Raw genomic sequence first — 20,590 nt, 5'->3', positions numbered from 1 at the left:
GGAAGAAATTAAATTTATTCCTGGGATTTTGCCGCTAGAGCGTATGTATGGATACACAAGGTTACACAAGGTTTAACAGGAGTACATCTGGAGTTGCATTGATTTTTCGAAAGTGAGGAACAAACTGTAATAATGGGAAAAATAAAAATGAAAACGAAACAAAGAAACACTGGACGCCGTGGTGAAGGTTTGCATGTAACAGTAGTACTGGTAGTGGTAGTATGATACTGATAGTAGAAGTAGTAGTAGTAGCAGAGGTGGCAGTAATGTACGAATATGGTATTTGCCAAGGACATACAGGCAGTGGACGAGAGATCCGCATAAGGAGGTTTGTAGGGGTCATCGCCCCTGCGGTCAAGTACCAGACCAGGCTTCGTGTTAGATCAACCAGGCTGTTACTGCTGGCCGCATGCACTCCAACGTTCGAACCGCAGCCCGACTGGCCAGGCACTGATTTTTCCCAGTTCCTTCTCGAAGACTTGTTGGTAATTCTCATTATGAATGAAGAGTGCGGGACCTCTGACAGTAAATTCTTTCTTAGTGTACTCACCCTGCCTTTGTTCCGTACTGAAGGTATTCTACGCCGTCTGCCAAGTCTCTTCTTTTCATACGGAGTGATTTCGGTGTGCAGGTTCGGGACCAGTCCCGTCCAGGATCTTCCAGGTGTAAACTATGATGTACAGTACCTTTCTCGCTTGCATTCCAGGGAATATAGTTGAAGGATTTCAAGCGTTCCCAATAGTTCAGATATTTGATTGAATATATAGATAGATGATTAAAAATCCTCTGTATATTTTCCAGCTCAGAAATTTCGCCTGCTTTAAGGGACCCTCAGTATACAGCAGTATTCCAGCCTGGAGAGAACAAGTGACTTGAAGAGTATTATCATCGACACAGCATCATTAGGAAGTGTGATACAGGCGTTAGGAACACTAAGCTCAGTAGTCGTTCGTTCCAGTTGAGTTACCACGACAGGTGATCAAAATATAGCATGTAGTTGTTGCCTCAGTATTGCTGGCATGAGTGAGAGCCACAATGCCAGTATTGCTGGTAGCAGTGAGAGTCACAGTGTCAGAGAATCAAGCCTTTCTAAGGTGTGAGGTTTAAGGATTCCCAGCAGGTAAACTTGCTATACACCCATGTCTTGTTATCTGTTCTGTGCATGTACTCTCTCTCTCTCCCTCTCTCTCTCTCTCTTTTTTTTCTTTACACAGGGTTTGACAAGGTTAAGGATCCCTAGCTTTATTGACAAGCTATTTACAGGTTAAGGATTCCTAACTTTATTGGCAAGCTAAGAGCTGTTACCTACATCAGCTCATTTGAAAGTATTTTTATTGTTATGAGACATACAAGTAGGGAACAGGATGAAATTGGAGCCATCTGTGGGCCAGCAGTTTCATTTGATAAACTGACTTTATCTCGTTGACATCATTATGCTTTACGAATGTGTTCCATACTCGAGTCATCCTGGGTATATATGATCTCAGATGGAGTGATGTTCTGGAGAAGGGTACAGCCAGAGTGAAGTTGCTGCTTTCTGCCCGTCTTGTGGCATAAAAGCTTGTTTCACGCTGTCCTCGAAGTGGATCCAAGTGTGGTACTTTGACAATATTGGCCTTGTACATAACAGTAAGGCCACCCACATCCCTCCTATGTTGAAGGCTCTGCTGAAATGACAGATCTATCCAGGATGGGTCCAGGCGAGAGATGAGACGACTTGCTCTGTTCTCTACTCTGTCAAGCAGTCGCAGATGAGAGGGGGGGCAGGCAAACCAAGAAAGTGGAGCATACTCAAGGTGTGAGCGTACTTGTACCTCGTACAGAATCTTGCAACCCCTACTGTCAAGTAGATGCGAGATACGGCGAAGTGCTGTAAGCTTCCTGGCTGCCTTGTTTGCAAGATTTACAACATGGTTCTTCATGGTTAGTTTGGAGTCAGATTTCACCCCAAGGATATCAACTTCTCCAGGTGCCAACACCCTCCCATTCATCCTTACTACTGCACCAGCATTACCATCATGGTGCCTAGAGACGATCATCATTTGCGTTTTCTCAGGTGCAAATGTTACTTGCCATCTATTTCCCCAAGCTGATATAGCTCTCAGCTGGTGATTGATGTAGCTTAGAGCAGCTGGCATTTCTTCTCTTGGATAAGTGAATGTCAGTGTACAGTCGTCTGCATATGCATGTGATTCTGGGATGAGATGAAGAAGGTCGTTGAAGTAGACATTCCATAACAATGGTCCCAGCACGCTTCCTTGTGGAACACTTGCCCCAATAGGATGTCTTGCTGATTCCGTTCCATTGAGAACTACACTTAGAGATCTACCATGAAGGTAATCACTGAGGAGACATAGCGTAGAGCCTGCAATTCCCAGTGCTTGAAGTTTTGCTAAGAGGCTCTGGTGCCACACCCGGTCGAAAGTGCCAGCAATGTCCAGTGCTACCACACAACTGACTTTGGATTCATCCAGTGACTGGTGCCACTTAGTGGAGAGGTTTAACAACAGATCAGCAGCAGAGTAACCTTTCCTGAAGCCATATTGACGATCACAAAGTAGTGAGTGATAGTCAGAAAACTCTGTCATTTGTCTTGAGATTATTGTCTCAAGGATCTTACCAGTGATTGACAGGAGTGGCACTGGTCTGTAGTTGCTAATTTCTGCTCTGCTCTTCTTTTTGTGAACAGGGACTACATTTGCCTCTTTCCATAGAGAGGGCCATTTACACTGTACTAGGCAGTGCTGAAAGATGCGAGTTAGAGGTGCTGCTAGCTGGTCTGCACATTTTCTCAGCAATCTTGGGCTCAACTTGTCTGGGCCCACAGCCTTTTCATGGTCAAGCGATTTAAGAAGGAAATGCACCTCCTCCTGCCTTATTGTCACCACTGACAGTTTTGACACAGTTCTCTCTCCTCCCTGTCCCAGAGCCCTTCGTATTGGGTGTTACCATTACGTCTTTAACTGTCTTCTTCGTGACTTATCCACTTCTCCCATCCACTTGTTATTCGTCGTCTTTAATACTTGTTCACACAGTTCATTTGCTTCATCAGTTCCTGTTTTTCTTCCCCCTATGTTTTGTTCCTGTCATGTAGTTACTCTGTTTTTCCCTCTTCCTCCTCGATTCTCGCTTTGTATTCCTCCCACGTCACTTTGTTTTCCTGTTCTGTCTCCCCCTTCTACCTCTTCTATCTAATTTTTATTTTTATTTGCAACTTTCGTATCTACAGAAATTTATTTTGTTGACTTTACTTCGTCTTAATGTTATCATTGTCAACAACAGCACAAATTGATGTGATTAATTACATGCAACAGTGATTACCACCGTCAGTTACATTGTAATTAACGAGGTATATAAAATAGCGATTAACTATGTAAATAAAATAAAGATTAATCCACATGAATAAACTAGCGACTAGCTGCATAAATAGTGGCTTTAATAATAGTAATAATGGTGGCTGATTTCTGGCTTGTTAGCCTAAGAACCAACAGGCCTATTGACTCAAGAACCAACTGGCTTTTTGATTAACCAACTGGCTTTTTGATTAACCAACTGGCTTTTTGATTAACCAACTGGCTTATTGACTCAGCAGTTAACTGGCCTATTGATTCAGTAACCAACTGGCTTATTGACTCAATAACCAACTGGCTTATTGATTCAATAACCAACTAGCTTATTGATTCAGTAACCAACTGACTTATTGACTCAGTAACTAACTGGCCTATTGATTCAGTAACCAACTGGCTTATTGACTCAGTAACTAACTGGCCTATTGATTCAGTAACCAACTGGCCTATTGATTCAGTAACCAACTGGCCTATTGATTCAGTAACCAACTGGCTTATTGACTCAGTAACCGATTGGCTTAGTGATTCAGTAACCAACTGTTTATTTACTCAACCAATTGGCTTGTTTTGGCTCGAGAACCAACTGGCTCCTTGACTCAAGAACCAACTAGCTTTTTTGACAGAGTAAGCAACTGACTTTTTGACTCAGTAACAAACTGACTTATCACCTCACTGATTAGTTGACTTAAATATTTCCCGGCAGGGAAACTGGCAGTCTTATTTTTACAAGTAATCTCGTAGTTTCAGACGTACATGTGTGTGTGCGTGTGTGTGTGTGTGTGTGTGTGTGTGTGTGTGTGTGTGTGTGTGTACTCACCTAGTTGTACTCACCTAGTTGAGGTTGCGGGGGTCGAGTCCGAGCTCCTGGCCCCGCCTCTTCACTGATCGCTACTAGGTCACTCTCCCTGAGCCGTGAGCTTTATCATACCTCTGCTTAAAGCTATGTATGGATCCTGCCTCCACTACATCGTTTCCCAAACTATTCCACTTACTGACTACTCTGTGGCTGAAGAAATACTTCCTAACATCCCTGTGATTCATCTGTGTCTTCAGCTTCCAACTGTGTCCCCTTGTTACTGTGTCCAATCTCTGGAACATCCTGTCTTTGTCCACCTTGTCAATTCCTCTCAGTATTTTGTATGTCGTTATCATGTCCCCCCTATCTCTCCTGTCCTCCAGTGTCGTCAGGTTGATTTCCCTTAACCTCTCCTCGTAGGACATACCTCTTAGCTCTGGGACTAGTCTTGTTGCAAACCTTTGCACTTTCTCTAGTTTCTTTACGTGCTTGGCTAGGTGTGGGTTCCAAACTGGTGCCGCATACTCCAATATGGGCCTAACGTATACGGTGTGTGTGTGTGTGTGTGTGTGTGTGTGTGTGTGTGTGTGTGTGTGTGTGTGTGTGTGTGTGTGTGTGTGTGTTTCCAAGGGAAAATACGAAACACTGGCGGAAGGGAGTCATGTTTTTTTTTCTGGCGTATTCCTGTGCATGTTTTTCGGGAGAGAGAGAGAGAGAGAGAGAGAGCAACAACCACAAGCCATCAGTGTTTCAGATATAGCAACGGCACACAAAGAACCAATCACATCCATCCCAAGCTGCCAGTCACAGCCGAGATTCGATCTGATCACGAGTGCCATTGTTGTGCCGACCCAGCCGATCAGGACAGCCAATCAGAGGAGGATTACAGTGTGTTGAGACACAGGACGATCAGCGCAGTTTTGGCCGCTATTAAGACGGAATCTCTGTGTGTATGAGAGAGAGAGAGGAAGGCAGTTTCAGTCACTTGTTGTGCTCGGCAGGTGGTGATTGGGTGAGGGAGGAGGGGGTTTTAAGGACGGGAAGTAGGGTGAAAAGGAAGAGAAAGAGGAAGAACAGAAGGAAAAAGAGGAGGAGGAGGAGGAAGCCGTAAACATATATGTAATTTATATTATGAGGTGTTGGGGCAGCCTGGTCAAGACCTCTCATTAGTTAGTAATTATTGAAGATGTCTGCCATGATAGAGGCTCCGGGGCTAGGATTACCACGCCCAGGGGGCTGTTAGAGAGAGAGGGGGAGCGTGCAGGAGGTAGGGATATAGTGAGAGGACGGGAGGGACGGTAATTGTGAGGGAGAGAGGAGTGATAGCCGAGAGAGGGGGGGAAAGAGAGGGGAGGAAGAGAGGCCTAACGCTGGCTCGATATAGGACAGGAAGAGCTTGTGGGAAGGGAAGGAAGAGGAGGGAGGTAGTAAAGATGCGCAAAGAAATGTTCAGTAATACACATATAAATGAGGAGATGCATAATTCCTCACCCTGCAAGGAATTAGAAACGTGTGCGACATCTGGGTGTGTTTTTTAAAGATGTTCCACCAACCAGTGGCTTTTTCAGTGCAATACAGAGAAGATATGCAAAGACAGTAGATGAGGCAATCAGTCTTGCAGATTTGCAGAACTTTACACAGAAGACAGTGGAAGATGAGGTAATCAGTCCTTCAGCCTTGCTATGCATTCAAGTGGCTTTGGCATGCTGCATTTAACTGTATTCTTTTGTACTTCACTGTATCATGTTCATATTAATAAATAAATAAATAAAAGAATGTGGAAGCTGAGGTAATCGTTTTCAAGTAAAAATACTCAGGTGTTGCACATGTATTTAATTCCTCACTTTGTCGATATTATATATTATTATTGTAATTTTACTCTATATTTTAGATATTACAGTGAGTTCTTGGGTAGCGATTAAGTGCGTAAGATTCCAGAGAGAGGGAGGAAGCAACCTCACTTCTCCATTCCCACGGATCTGTTTGATACACAACACTGCAGTGGTTCTTTTAACGGTATCCGCCAGCAGCGCCACCTGTCAGTTCCCCTCACACTCAGTTTATAGTAATACAAACATCAGAATAGAATTTTCTTGGTGAGAGGCAGTGAAGATATTGAAGAATGTAAGTCACAGTACAGTGGAAGGATCGGTTCAAAACTAACGAGTCAATTTAGAGAGAGGACTTCAGACGTCGGGTCGTTGTTGTGAAGAGTAAGGGAGAGCTGTTGTGCTTGTACCCAAAGTCTTGTGTATTTCATGATGGTACTTTAAGAAAAAGAATCATCAACGGCACAGCTGTTGCTGCCACCACCACCAGCACAGGCACCACCAGCACTACTGTCATAACAAACGCTACCTAATTAGCACTACTGTCATCAGTAACACTCAAGCACCACCACAGTTATAACCAACACTACCTGACTAGCACCACTGCCATCAATTGCACCCTCACCAGCACCACCACCAGGCATCAGGTAGCAAGCGTGACAAATGACCCAATTTTATAGCACATTATAAGCCTGGGCTGCTCCTCCTGGCTTTCCAACCACGCCCACCTCCTCTTCCTGGCTTTTCAACCACGCCCACCTCCTCTTCTTGGCTTCCCAGATCACTCATACCTTCCCTTCCTGGCTTACCTTGTAGCAGTCCAGACTCCCGAGAGGTCTACCATTTTTTCCTTTTGTCTGTCTGTAAATTTAATACAACTGCAGGTAGCTGAAATTCAGCACCCTCCTCTTGGTTTCCCAGGCTACACCCACCTCCTCTTGGCTTCCCAGGACACACCCACCTCTTGGCTTCCCTGGAAACACCCACCTTCTCTTGGCTTCTCAGGACACACCCACCTCTTGGTTTCCCAGGACACACCCACCTCCTCTTGGCTTCCCAGGACACACCCACCTCTTGACTTCCCAGGACACACCCACCTCCTCTTGGCTTCCCAGGACACACCCACTTCCTCTTGACTTCCTTGGTCATGCCCAAATTTTCAATCAATATTTTCCCCCTTATTAAAATGCCGAGGCATATCTTTGGGTGTGGGTAACTGTACTTTGGGTGTGGATAACTGTACTTTGGGTGTGGGTAACTGCACTTTGGGTGTGGGTAACTGCACTTTGGGTGTGCGTAACTGCACTTTGGGTATGGGTAACCACACTTTGGATGTGGGTAACCACACTTTGGGTGTGGGTAACCACACTTTGGGTGTGGGTAACCACACTTTGAGGGTGATATCAGACGCGCACACAAATATTTCCTGGAACTTGTTTATTACTCGTGTTTATTACAGGTATATTTTTTTCTTCTTAGTTTACTTTTGTTTATTAAAAATGCTACTGCTTGCAATTTAAGCTAATTTGACTTAGCGAGGGGACTCCAGGCAGCCGATCCAGCGAGTGGGGTGATGACCTCGCTGGCTGGCTGGCTGGCTGGCTAGCTGGCCAGACATCGTCACCCCTGATCACATTTTTCTTCAAGTTGCTGACTACGGAACTGTCAAACATCAGTCATTAACAGACGCGTGAGTTTCCCTGTCTCCTAATATCATTTTTATTTTTTTCTCTATAACCTACCTTGTCCATAATTACTACCGCATTTATTATGCTTTCGTAAGGTGAAGTCTAGGATCTTTCCCTAATTCATGGTATAACTTTACAAATCTTTGAGAGAGATCTGAGCACAGCTCAGATCTCTGCAACACAATTGTCCTCAAGGATTTGTTAAGTTATACCATGAATTAAGGAAAGATCCTAGACTTCACTTAGGAAAACAAAGCAAATGCGATAGTAATTATGAACACGGTAGATTATAGTGGTAATATAACATGTTATTTGAAAACAGGGGAACTGAGGTGCCCCTTAAAATCAATAACTCATACTGCCTTGACCGAACTGAAGGCAAGTAACACTCGGATATTATTTCGGTATCAATGAGATAATAACCGAGTGTCACCTGCATTCACTTGTGTCAAGATACAACGATTGATTTTGTTAATGATTAATGTTTGACACCGCGGTAGCCAGCAGCGTAGGAAAAAAAAGCTGTTCTCTTTGGCACTGTTTGGCACTAAATACACAACCCGCACATAGGAGAGAGAGAAGCTTACCACGACGTTTCGGTCCGACTTGGACCATTTACAAAGTCACACTAACAGAATAGATTGAGGGAACAAGTATATGTACTGGCTCCCTCACTCTTTTGTGTTAGTGTGGCTTATTAATGGTCAAGTCGGACCGAAACGCCGTAATGCGCTTTTCTCTCCTATGTGCGGGTTATTTGTGTTGTTTCAGTCACGGTATTGTGACTTTTTGTTCTTTATCAGCACTAAATACACTCGTGTTCGCTGTAATTGGTCGATAAAACTGTTGTTTTACACAATCATTACCGTTTTACCGTCATTCTAACCGGCTTCCTGGCCACGCCTATCTCTTCTTCCTGGCTTTCCTGACCACTCTCACCGCCTCTTCCTGACTTCTCTGCCACACCCATCTCTTTTTCTTCGGTTCTAGAACCACGCCCACCTCTTCTGGGTTTCTAGAACCACCCCACCTCCTTTTCTGGGGTTCTAGAGCCACGACCTCCTCTTCTAAGATACTGAAACCACGCCCATCTCTTCTAGGATTCTAAAACCACGCCCACCTCTTCTGGGGTTTTAGAGCCACGCCCATCTCTTCTGAGGTTCTAGAACCACGCCCACCTCTTCTAGGTTTCTAAAACCACGCCCACCTCCTTGGGTTCTAGAACCACGCCCACCTCTTCTGGGATGTTCTAGAACTATGCCCACCTCTTCTGGAGGTTCTAGAACCACGCTCACCTCTTCTGGGGGGTTCTAGAACCACACCCACCTCTTTCAGCATCCATTTATATCTCCTTCCTTTTCCTCCCTCTTCTATCAGCTTTGACATACACCTCTTCCAGCACTCACTTCTTACTCTCTATACTTTTTGGCGAAGTGGAGGCTAGTAGAATAATAATAATAATAATAATAATAATAATAATAATAATAATAATAATAATGAAGGGTTATAGATTCACAGGAGCAATAACTCATGTCAGGTACACCAAAATAGAGGTTAAGTAACAAGTTTGTTACGTATAACCAGCAACAGGAGAAGAAGGCAATAATTCCACAAAGTAACAGAGAAAATGCAGAGTAAAAGTCACAGTAGCGTGACTGGAACAATTCACAAGTATCCCACAAATTGAAGAGAAACCTTTAGACGACGTTTCGGTCCTTCCTGGACCATTATCAAGTGAGCAGTGGTAAATGGGGAGAAAGTACACATGTAACGGTAGCCCCAGAAGGAACACTTACAACAGAGAGCAGCAGCAGCGGCGGCGGCGGGAAGGGAAAGGAGGAGGAGGAGGAGGAGAAGGTGAAGGGGAAGGAAGAGGAGAAGGGGAAGAGAAGGGGAAGGGAAAGGAAGAGGGGAAGGGGAAGGAGGAGGAGAAGGGGAAGGAGGAGAGGAAGGGGAAGGAGGGGGAGAAGGGGAAGGAGTAGAAGAAGGGGAAGGAATAGGAGAATGGGAAGGAGGAGGAAAAGGGGAAGGAGGAGGAGGAGAAGGGGAGGAGGAGGAGAACGGGAAGGAGGAGGAGAAGGGGAAGGAGGAGAAGGAGAAGGGGTAGGAGGAGGGGGAGTAGGAGTAGTAGTAGTAACGAATGGTAACGATGTTCTGTGGTGAAGAAGCATGTAAATATCGTACAATAAAATGAACACACACACACCTGTAACACAACGTAAACTAATAATAATTGACTGCATGAAACTTTCCACACATGAACAAGCAATGAGAGGGAGAAGAACGTCAAGTGGCTGACATCAATGTTGTCCTGGTGTCAGCCTGGCTGCCCTCATTACTGCAGGTAATCAGTTTTAATTAGCTCTGTCTCCCAGGTGACGTGTGTCAGGTCAGTTGGAGCGAAGGTTCTTGTTCTCACTCGTGGTGCGAATAATAATAATAATAATTACTACTACTACTACTACTACTACTACTACTACTACTACTACTACTACTACTGCTACTACTACTACTACTACTTTTACTATTACTACTACTACTGCTAATAATAATAATAATAATAATAATAATAATAATAATAATAATCATCCTAAGCACTCATGCTACTCTAGCTGAATTTATGGTCCAAGATTTTTAAGCTGTAATTGCTTCCCTGCAGACCTGAGCGAGGCTAATTTGCTCTTTATCTATCTCCATCACGTAGTTGAATTAATCGTTCAACCTCCGACGCTACCCAGAATAAATTGATCAGTTGGCTACACCGAGCAGAATAAATTCCTCCCCCGACAACCACTTGCAGGTATAAATTCGTAAAGCCGTAGAACGCCACGAAGGTCAATGTATTTCTTCATAGGCACCAATACCAGAACATAGCCTCATCCTCACTCACTAGAATATATCGTTGAAGACAGTAGCAGGCTGGTAGAGAGCAACCGTCCAGGGAAGCACTGTCGTCCTGCCTCTTCAGCGTTTTGCATTCTTGTCAGGATTACTGACAAGATTGCAAACATGCAAGTTGGCAGGTAAATCGTGCAAGCCTATTCAATCCTAAGCAGACTTAGCCTAACCAAGCCTTACCTGTTCTATCCTAAGCAGCCCCAACCTAATCTGACAAATTTAATGTAAGCAAACCTAGCCTATCCTAACCTAACCTAAACTAGCTTATTCTAATTTAACCTAGCGTAACCTGAGCAAACCTAACTAAACTAAATCTAATAAAATATAATGTATTCTAATAATTTGTAATCTAACTAACCGAACTATTCTAATCTAAGCTATCCTAACCAAACCTAATTTTAACACCGAGTCATGTCACATGTTCATTCAAATCGTATACTTTTCTTGACAGCAAGAGTGATCCATGCCCTCACGAGACACGTGGTCCCGCCCACGGCGGGCGTGGGTTGCGCACGTGCGTGGGTTAAGGGGCCTCCTCAAAACTCTGATAGTCACACTACTTAGTGGGCCGGCCATCGTGAGGACCATGAGTAGCATAGTGGCCCATGAGTTGTGGTGCTATAATCATTGTATAATTACAGTGGTGGTTTAGTAATTATATTGATGTGATGTGACAATTAAGTTCCTCATGACAATTAACGGTTTCGTTAGTGTAATTCGCCTTGGTTTTGTATAACGAAAGGTCTTAAATTTTTTTTAATCTCTGTATTAAAGCCATATAAATATTGTTATTAATGTAATATTGTCCTCGTAAATTAACTGAGTTCCAATTACTTCTGGGAAGTAATTATCAACGTCTGATCTGCAAAAGTGACGGAATTTAATGATGATGTTAAGTGGTGTGTATCCTCATGGTCGTCAGCTTTATATTAAGTATTATACCCGAGTTTCGTGCTAGTGATGGTGACGGCGGCGGCCATGATGGTAATGATGATAATGATAAGGGTCGCGATTAAATTAATTATTTTCCTTCCTGAACTTTTTAATGAGACTATAATTCTCTATTTGAAGCCGAGGGAGAGAGAGATCATTTTTATTTTTGCTTTTATTTAGCAAAATTGGATACATAAGTAGGACGCTGCTACCCTGAGATGGCAGATGGAGGGAGGGAGGAGGAAAAAGAGAGGAGGTGAGGTAGAAATATAAGATATATGTAAAAGGCGGAGAAATTTACCTCCAACAGGGGGTCGATAGCAAGGGGGCTAAGCCCCCTTCTCATAGGCTGGGAGTAAGCAACTCGTCCTCCCAAGTAAATGTGCCTTGATAGCCGATTTTACAAGAAAGTGCAAAAAGCCACGTTCTGCAAGAGAGCGTTGGTTTTCCTTCGTTCAGTTCGAGTTGGTAGTGGTTCGGCGGAATGGTCTCGGCCCGGGTCGTTAAGAGGCACCTAAGTTGCCCCCGTCTTCCAATAACATGTTCATTTTTCCACTATAATGTACCCGCTCCATAATATCGCATTTGCTTTTTCTGTTTCGTAAGGTGAAATCTAAGATCTTTCCTTAATTCATGGTATAACTTAACAAATCTTTGAGGACCGAGCAAAGCTCAGTGGAAAAATGAACATGTTATTGGAAGACGGGGTACTCACGTGCCCCTTGAAGAGGTGACCCAACACTGGCTTCCCAAGTGGGGAAGAAACCTCCTTCACTGCCTTCTCGCTCCTTCACCGTGGCTGTTAAAACTGCCTAATTTGGGGTCATTTACCCCAGTAAGTGGTTATAACAGCGCCTGGGGCATGGGAGGTAATCAGATTTGATCCGAGGAAGAGAAGCATAGTTTAAATACGTTGGGCCGCGGGGGCGTTGATCCCCGGAATAACCTCCAGGTAACCTCCAGGTAACCCCCATCGAACGGCCAGATGAACGGATTCTGGATTCAGCAATCTTGAGATAGCGAACGAATCCACGTTCTCTCGTTTTGAATTTGATGAATTCAATGCTGATTTAACATTCCTTTGAATTAGAATGTAAATACAGTCTGCATTATATATTGACATTGAATGATTGTATGTGAACAAACAGTTTCAATAATTCCTTTCAGCCGGGAATTTTTTGTTATCGTGGTTCACAGATAATTCCAGCGATACATTTTAGCGATAGTCAGATCAAATTTGTGAATGTGGATTTATATACGACTGGGAATTAGTTAACAGAAATATGTTAAGCGATAATTAAAGAGTCCTGTGGCAGAATTGACTTGAGCTTAATTAGTTGAGCCTTCCCCGTCACCTGTCTGATTAGTAGTTGTCTCTTGCCTGTTTAATCTGTTGCCGTGTAATGTTTTTGCCTCTGTTGCCCGTTTAATCTAGTGTTGCCTCTGTTGCCCGTGTAATCTGTTGCCTCTTGCCTGTGTAATCTGTTGTCTCTGTTGCCCGTTTAATCTGTTGCGTCTGTTGCCCGTGTAATCTGTTGTTGCCTCTGTTGCCCGTGTAATCTGTTGTTGCCTCTGTTGCCCGAGTAATCTGTTGTTGCCTCAGTTGCCCGTGCAATCTGTTGTTGCCTCTGTTGCCCGTGTAATCTGTTGTTGCCTCTGTTGCCCCCAATAAAAAGTAGGGGCGCCATTGGTACACTAAGAGAAAACACCATAAGTGTCCGGGGCCCAAAACTGTTCAACAGCCTCCCATCAAGCATTAGGGGAATTGCCAATAAACCCCTGGCTGCCTTCAAGAGAGAGCTGGACAGATACCTAAAGTCAGTGCCGGATCAGCCGGGCTGTGGCTCGTACGTTGGACTGCGTGCGGCCAGCAGTAACAGCCTAGTTGATCAGGCCCTGATCCATCGGGAGGCCTGGTCATGGACCGGGCCGCGGGGGCGTTGATCCCCGGAATAACCTCCAGGTAACCTCCAGGTTGCCCGTGTAATCTGTTGCCTTTTGCCCGTGTAATCTGTTGTCTCTGTTGCCCGTTTAATCTGTTGCGTCTGTTGCCCGTGTAATCTGTTGTTGCCTCTGTTGCCCGTGTAATCTGTTGTTGCCTCTGTTGCCCGTGTAATCTGTTGTTGCCTCTGTTGCCCGTGTAATCTGTTGTTGCCTCTGTTGCCCGTGTAATCTGTTGTTGCCTCTGTTGCCCGTGTAATCTGTTGTTGCCTCTGTTGCCCGTGTAATCTGTTGTTGCCTCTGTTGCCCGTGTAATCTGTTGTTGCCTCTGTTGCCCATTTAATTTTCTCAAGTAGCAGTCTCATCGCCATCTTTAATATAGAAGACGAGGGGTTAAAAGCCCTTCTACCCCTTATGAGACCTTCTTAATATGGATGTAATTAAAGTAATCTCTCTCTCTCTCTCTCTCTCTCTCTCTCTCTCTCTCATAATCTAAAATAAAACTGTTTGAAAAGAGAGAAACGTGGAATTTTATGTGAGGACAAGTTAAATCTTATGCAGATTATTATTATTATTATTATTATTATTATTATTATTATTATTATTATTATTATTATTATTATTATTATTATTATTATTATTGTTGTTGCATCACTATTTGTAGAATTACCGACTTGTGTGTTTTACTTATTAGTATTATTATTATTCATTAAAAATGGCTTAATCCGTAAGAGTCATACGGATTCTGGGAAATGGGAGGTATTGAGGTTTGCCTGGAGGGAGAGCAGAGTCAGCATTAGAGCTCCTCCCTTGAATGATTGTATTATCGAGCTTAATCTCTACGCCATTAGATTTTAGGTTGAAGCTTTGGTTAACCTCAAGATATTCATATATACTTCTTCATTAAAAATTCCTGATACTTGCAGTTTTCTTGTAAATCCTCCCCCACCCCTCTTTTTTTTCTGATGGAGACTGGTCGCCGGTATGCCACAGGTGGAAAGTATATATTAAATTTCTTTTTATATTTTCGTGTAAGTATTCCGTTGAAGAGAGAGAGTTCCTTGGTGCAGGTGAAGGACTCTTAATCCAAGTCATTTGCGCTGTTCTTCTCTTAGAAATTGATTACCTCTCATTCCACCGGGCGTTGTATGGCCATCACGGGTGTAGGTATGAATATATAGACCAGACTATAACCATGCAATCATTCTCCGTGTTGTCCAGTTGATCCAGTACCTCTGAGCTGGCAACAGTGGGAGTCTCGCTACACCGTTATGGAGAACCCTTCCCTGTGTGATGATCAGTGAACGCTCAGTAGAGTTACTTTGTTTATAGTTTTTATTTTTTATTCTTCTCTTTTATTATTACCTACGTTACCTTGATGTTCAGCATGCGATAACATATAGTTCTTGTAAGTGATTTTCTCTTGATAGTCTGCATTGTCTGATGATGGGGTAAGTTAACTTCCAAACTAGTCGAGAATAAATCATGTTTCAAACTTGTTGCTTTTCCTCTTTCCTATAGTAACTTTGTCCGTTCGTGTGGTAGGAAACACGGACAGTTGAACCTGCGCGTATACGCATCTTTCCTTTTTCTTCTGGGGTGGAGAGGAGTACAAGCCAGAGAGGTTTAGCCTAACGCTATAATGTGGTAGTTAACGGGGTAGATTAGGAGGTAGTTAAGGGGGGTTTAGTGCAGGAGGGTGTGTGATAACGCCCAAGCTTGGTCATAAACCCTGAAGCATCTACAGAGTAGTGAAGTGCTGTATACCAGGGTGGACTCCTGTAACAGTCTGCCCAGAGGAAGATTAATGAGGTGTTGGTAATCTCACAGGAGATAGTTTATAGTAGGGGGGTGGCTCACTCTGTCTAAATGGTGAGTTGCTGAAAATAATGAAGAAATGACATTTCGCAGGGCAGGCTTTTATTGGGGCTTTGTTTCGATATGTTTAGATCCTCGTGAAGTCCTCCAGAAATTGTAAAATGCAGTGTACCGAAACACTCGTGAATGTCAAAAGTTATCCCAGATACTGGGATCCTCCTCAGCATTATGCTGACTTGAGATCGAAATATACAGTCTTAATTTCCACATAAGATATCTTTCAAAGCATATATATATATATATATATATATATATATATATATATATATATATATATATATATATATATATATATATATATATATATATATATATATATATAACCACAATCTTTTCGTTTGCCTTCGCTCTACCAATTCCACTGTGCGTCTGTATCCCCTCCCAAGCTCATCCACCCAAGGGCAGCGCACAGTTTGCTTATTTAATATTCATTGTGATTGACGAGGCTCCAGGTCGTGGAACTGTGCGCTAGCCTACCAGCCAACGACTCTCTCTCTCTCTCTCTCTCTCTCTCTCTCTCTCTCTCTCTCTCTCTCTCTCTCTCTCTCTCTCTCTCTCTCTCTCTCTCTCTCTCTCTCTCTCTCTCTCTCTCTCTCTCTCTCTCGTATACTCTACAGGGAAAGCTATATTTGTTCCTGTAGCCTTTTCGTTTTTATTTCACCTTTTAAAGCACGTCATGGTTCACTAATAGGAGACATTAGTTCAGACGAAGTTTGAGTTCGTCCCGGACCATTATGAAGTCACGACAATTACTGAACCAAAGTGTGGCTTATTTCTGAATTGTTCCAGTCACGGTATTGTGGATTTACTGCGAATTACTTAAGTTGTGAATTACTTAAGTTGCGAATTACTTAAGTTGTGATTTCAGACTGTCAACCTTAATAAGGCTAGATGGCTGCTCTTCAGCTGTCATTCTAACCTTGAGAGTCTGAACTCTAGAAATATCACTAACAGTAAGGTACACAACATACTTACAGTGAGATATGTATATGCGATGGCCAATAAAAATATTAATACAGTTTGTATGTATATCACCTCTTTAGCAACCTCTGCAGGGAATAAGAGTTAATGAATGGGGAGGAACAGTAACACAGAAATAATACAAAGATTATAAAGTCTGGGAAAAGTATTGAAGCAGATTACGAGGACGATATTAAGAAACTAGACGTTCTAGTCTCTCTAGGGGATAGAGTTAGTGAGATATTTTAACAATCAATATTATATGGTAACGTTAGATAAAGTGTGTGTGTGTGTGTGTGAGTGCGTACTCACCTAAGTGTGGTTGCAGGGGTCGAGACTCAGCTCAGTGAAAAATGGTAATATGTCAACTCCTTTCGTGATTATAATATTAACTTTTTTTTTACTGTGGTTGTATGTGTGTGTGTGTTAGTGTGTGTATGTGTGTGTGTGTGTGTGAGTGTGTGTGTGTACTCACCTAAGTGTGGTTGCAGGGGTCGATACTCAGCTCCTGGCCCCGTGTGTGTGTGTGTGTGTGTGTTTGTGTGTGTGTGTGTGTGTGTGTGTGTGTGTGTGTGTGTGTGTGTGTGTGTGTGTGTGTGTGTGTGTGTGTTATGAAAATAGAAGAGCAGATGGTGATGGTTAGAATTCCTTGAGGATGTTTCTGTGATAGGGATCCAGATGGCTTACTGATGACAAGAGCGAAGAAGAAACACTTTCTGCTACAAGCTTTATCACCAAAGCTTTATCTTTACAAGGCTTCACACTGAGCGAAAGGTATCCCAATAAAAGCTTGTTATGAAACGTGTCTTATTCGGGGCAGGTTGGTATAGCAACTGGGAGAAACGTAAATACAATGTAGAGTAGACTAAGCACTTTGGGTTGAAGTTGTGCTATGTAAGGGCTTATGGACACGGGGAATTGATATCATTTACATTTATAAATCAGTGTAGCTCAGGTTATATCTGTTACAGGATTAAGAGTTGTGAGAAGCACATAGGGAAGTAATGGAATGGAATTAGAGGATTATAAAATTTACGTGTTCATGAGATAAAGAAAAAATCAAGAATTCTGACAATGGAAAATTACAGTTGGTATTAGTTTGCTAAATATACAGGATTTGGAAGACACACGTTGTGAAACATGCTTCTTATTGGGACAACGTTTCTCTGTAGAATCATGATCAGGTACAGATCCACCGTACACAAAACGAAACGTGTCACTTCATCTTTGTAGGACTTTGCAGCGGTTTGATAAAGATAAACTGCTAGAAGAATTGTTGGATGTTGCAGCAGCCAAGGATGACAATGATAGTGGCAGTCGTAGGTCAGCTAGTTAGTGTGACATGGCCTTATGGCGGTGTGTTCACTCAGGATGATTGGCACTACCCAGTACTGTCTTCATGTCTCACACTCAGCCTCCATCCTAACCTCTCCTTCCCTCACTGTTCTCCCTGCCTGCCTAAGCTAGCAGTTTGCATCACTTGATGGTAGAAACTCATTCTGTGTGATGGAATATGACATATGTTGATATATAGAATTGCGTGGCAACACACTGCTGTTAGGTGTACCCAGTTTTATGAAAGGAAATACTGCTTTATTTCCCTGCTTTCTTTTCCCTGTCTGCTTCCATCACTGCCCACCCTGCCTATCTCCCTGCTTGCCTCTCTGCCCTCCCTGGTTTCATCACCTGTGAATGGTATACTGGGCATGAAAACAGGACTTCACCGCCCGACTAAACATTGTCATATAAATTTACTGTTCTTTACCCCACACATCAGTGTCGCGTGCCCAGAGTAGTGACGGGGAAGGTAGGGGTAGATTGTAGTGGTGGTGGTTGCAAGTGGTAGTGGTGGTGGTAGATTAGAAAGTGAAAGTGGTTGTGGGGGGGGAGAATAAAATGATTTATTTATTTAGAAACAAACTTACAGGTAAATAAACCGATAGAGAGTTAACCAACATCCCTGACCATCATCAGTGTTCACATCACGCCCTAACCTATCCCGGCATACTCGAACTCGCAACTAACCTTTTCCCGCACCTAACCTAACCTGGGCTTCCATAATTCAAGCCAAACACGTTTCAAACAAGTTTTATTCAGGTCATTTACCCAGGGAGACTTGGTCTGGGACCGCGGGGGCTTTGACCCCTCGGAACACTCTCCAGGTAGACTCCAGGTATCTGACAACCTTCTCTTCAACTCATCTACCTGGTTAGATAACCACGTTATCGTCAACTCATCTACCTGGTTGAATAAACACGTTCTCTTCAATTCATCTACCTGGTTGAATAAACACCTTCTCTTCAACTCATCTACCTGGTTAAGAGAATACCCAACTCGCCTGGTTGACACATCAGGCCATTATTATTATATCCACTGGGAATTCTTAACCCGTAGGGGTAATATAGCGCTTGGGAAACAGGCGGCCATCAGATTAAGTTCCAGGAAAGGGGGGGAGAGCTCCGATTCCTCGTATTAAGAACACTTTTTCACCAGCATTAAGGGATGACACATCTGAGACTGGGAAGAGGTTGTCTTCACCGGTGACAAGTTTCCAGAGTGTTCCTACACCCGCAGTCCGGTCTGGGAACGAAGGATGGGCCACCTAATGTGAAGGATGGCCCACCCAGTGTGAAGGATGGTCCACCCAGTGTAAAGGATAGCCCACCCAGTGTGAAGGGTGATCCACCCAGTGTGAAGGATGATCCACCCAGTGTGAAGGATGATCTACCCAGTGTGAAGGATGGTCCACCCAGTGTGAAGGATGGTCCACCCAGTGTGAAGGATGGTCCACCCAGTGTGAAGGATGATCCACTCAGTGTGTACTATTGATAATGGTGAGGTAAATGTTGTCTTACACTGCCTGGGTTGTGCGTCGTAGAATTTGAGAAGAGATAAAAAGATGCAAGTTTGTAGCTGTTATGATTATAATTATTACTACTATTACTATATTATTATTTGTATTATTAATATTATTATTTGTAGTAGTAGTAGTACTAATAGTAGTAGTTGTATTGTTAATATTATTGTTGCTATTATTGTTATTATAATTATTGGTGGTGTTGTTGGTGTTATATTTATTATTATTATTATTATTATTATTATTATTATCATGATCATCATCATTATCATTTCAAAATCTAGCCTACTTATAACATAACTTAAACTAATCCTCTGACTTAACCTAGCTCAACCTAGCATTATATAGTCTCTCCCACCCTTAATACTTCCTTACTGTTAACATATTCTGCTCTGACATAACCTAACTTAACCTAACCAATCTGAGATTACTTAACCCGACTTAACCTAATTTAAATAACCTATTTCAACAGGGCCTGATCTATCCAAACGCAATCTGGTCTAGCAGAGATGACCCCCTCCCTTTCCTCTCCTTTCCTAGAATCGAAATTCCTACCATTTTTCAGGCGCTGTGTGATCCCTTACGGGTTTAGCTCTTCTTGAATATAAGTACAGCTTAGGCTTGTTGAAGTGGCGATCGTGTTCTAATCAGTGATGTGATGGGTCGTTCCTTAGAGTGAGTCACACAGGAAAGTGACTCACAGTCGAGGAGGGAGAGGAACAGGATTACTCACAAGTGACTCACTGACTCAATAAACTTGAGTAAACTCCGAGCCATACATAGATGACGCCGCTGCCGTATACTGTTTGACTGGCGTATGTGCGTTAAGCTGGTGTTCGGATGCTTGGCCCCGTTATGATGCTCTCTCTCTCTCTCTCTCTCTCTCTCTCTCTCTCTCTCTCTCTCTCTCTCTCTCTCTCTCTCTCTCTCTCTCTCTCTCTCTCTCTTTTTTTTTTACACAGGGTTTGACAAGGTTAAGGATCCCTAGTTTTATTGACAAGCTGTTTACAGGTTAAGGATTCCTAACTTTATTGACAAGCTAAGAGTTGTTACCCACATCAGCTCATTTGAAAGCATTTTTATTGTTATGAGACATACAAGTAGGGAACAGGATGAAGTTCCCTACTTGAGGGGGAGGGTGCAGTGATGCTGGCACAAGGGTTCTTGATCAGAGGCATTAGAGCTATCCTCCCCTTCCTTGGCTCAAACTTTATTACCTTTCCTTCAGTAAACGTTTCATGACCCCCTCCAAATTTAGCGCTTCTCACGGAATATAATAATAAAACTGCTGCTGCTACTACTACTACTACTATTACTACTACTACTACTACTACTACTACTACTACTAATAATAATAATAATAATAATAATAAATCTATTGTGTTCCTTGCTACATCATTCTGTATTTCCAGCACGCGTGGAACTTTTCTGTGAGTCTTGGTGTTCAGTCTCCATCAGTCTTC

At 43.0% G+C, this 20,590-nt stretch overlaps 1 protein-coding gene across 10 annotated transcripts in view; it reads left to right on the top strand.

The window, feature by feature from the left end:
• LOC128693269 (caskin-2) overlaps positions 1-20,590 on the top strand; it is a 1,211,837-nt gene that overhangs the window by 626,657 nt on the left and 564,590 nt on the right. The gene's annotated exons all lie outside the window — the stretch shown is intronic.

This window comes from Cherax quadricarinatus, chromosome 28, assembly GCF_038502225.1.
Source record: "Cherax quadricarinatus isolate ZL_2023a chromosome 28, ASM3850222v1, whole genome shotgun sequence".
In the NCBI taxonomy this organism is placed as follows: domain Eukaryota; kingdom Metazoa; phylum Arthropoda; class Malacostraca; order Decapoda; family Parastacidae; genus Cherax; species Cherax quadricarinatus.
Note: the sequence above shows the minus strand (reverse complement) of the source record. Positions and strands in the feature narration are given on the sequence as shown.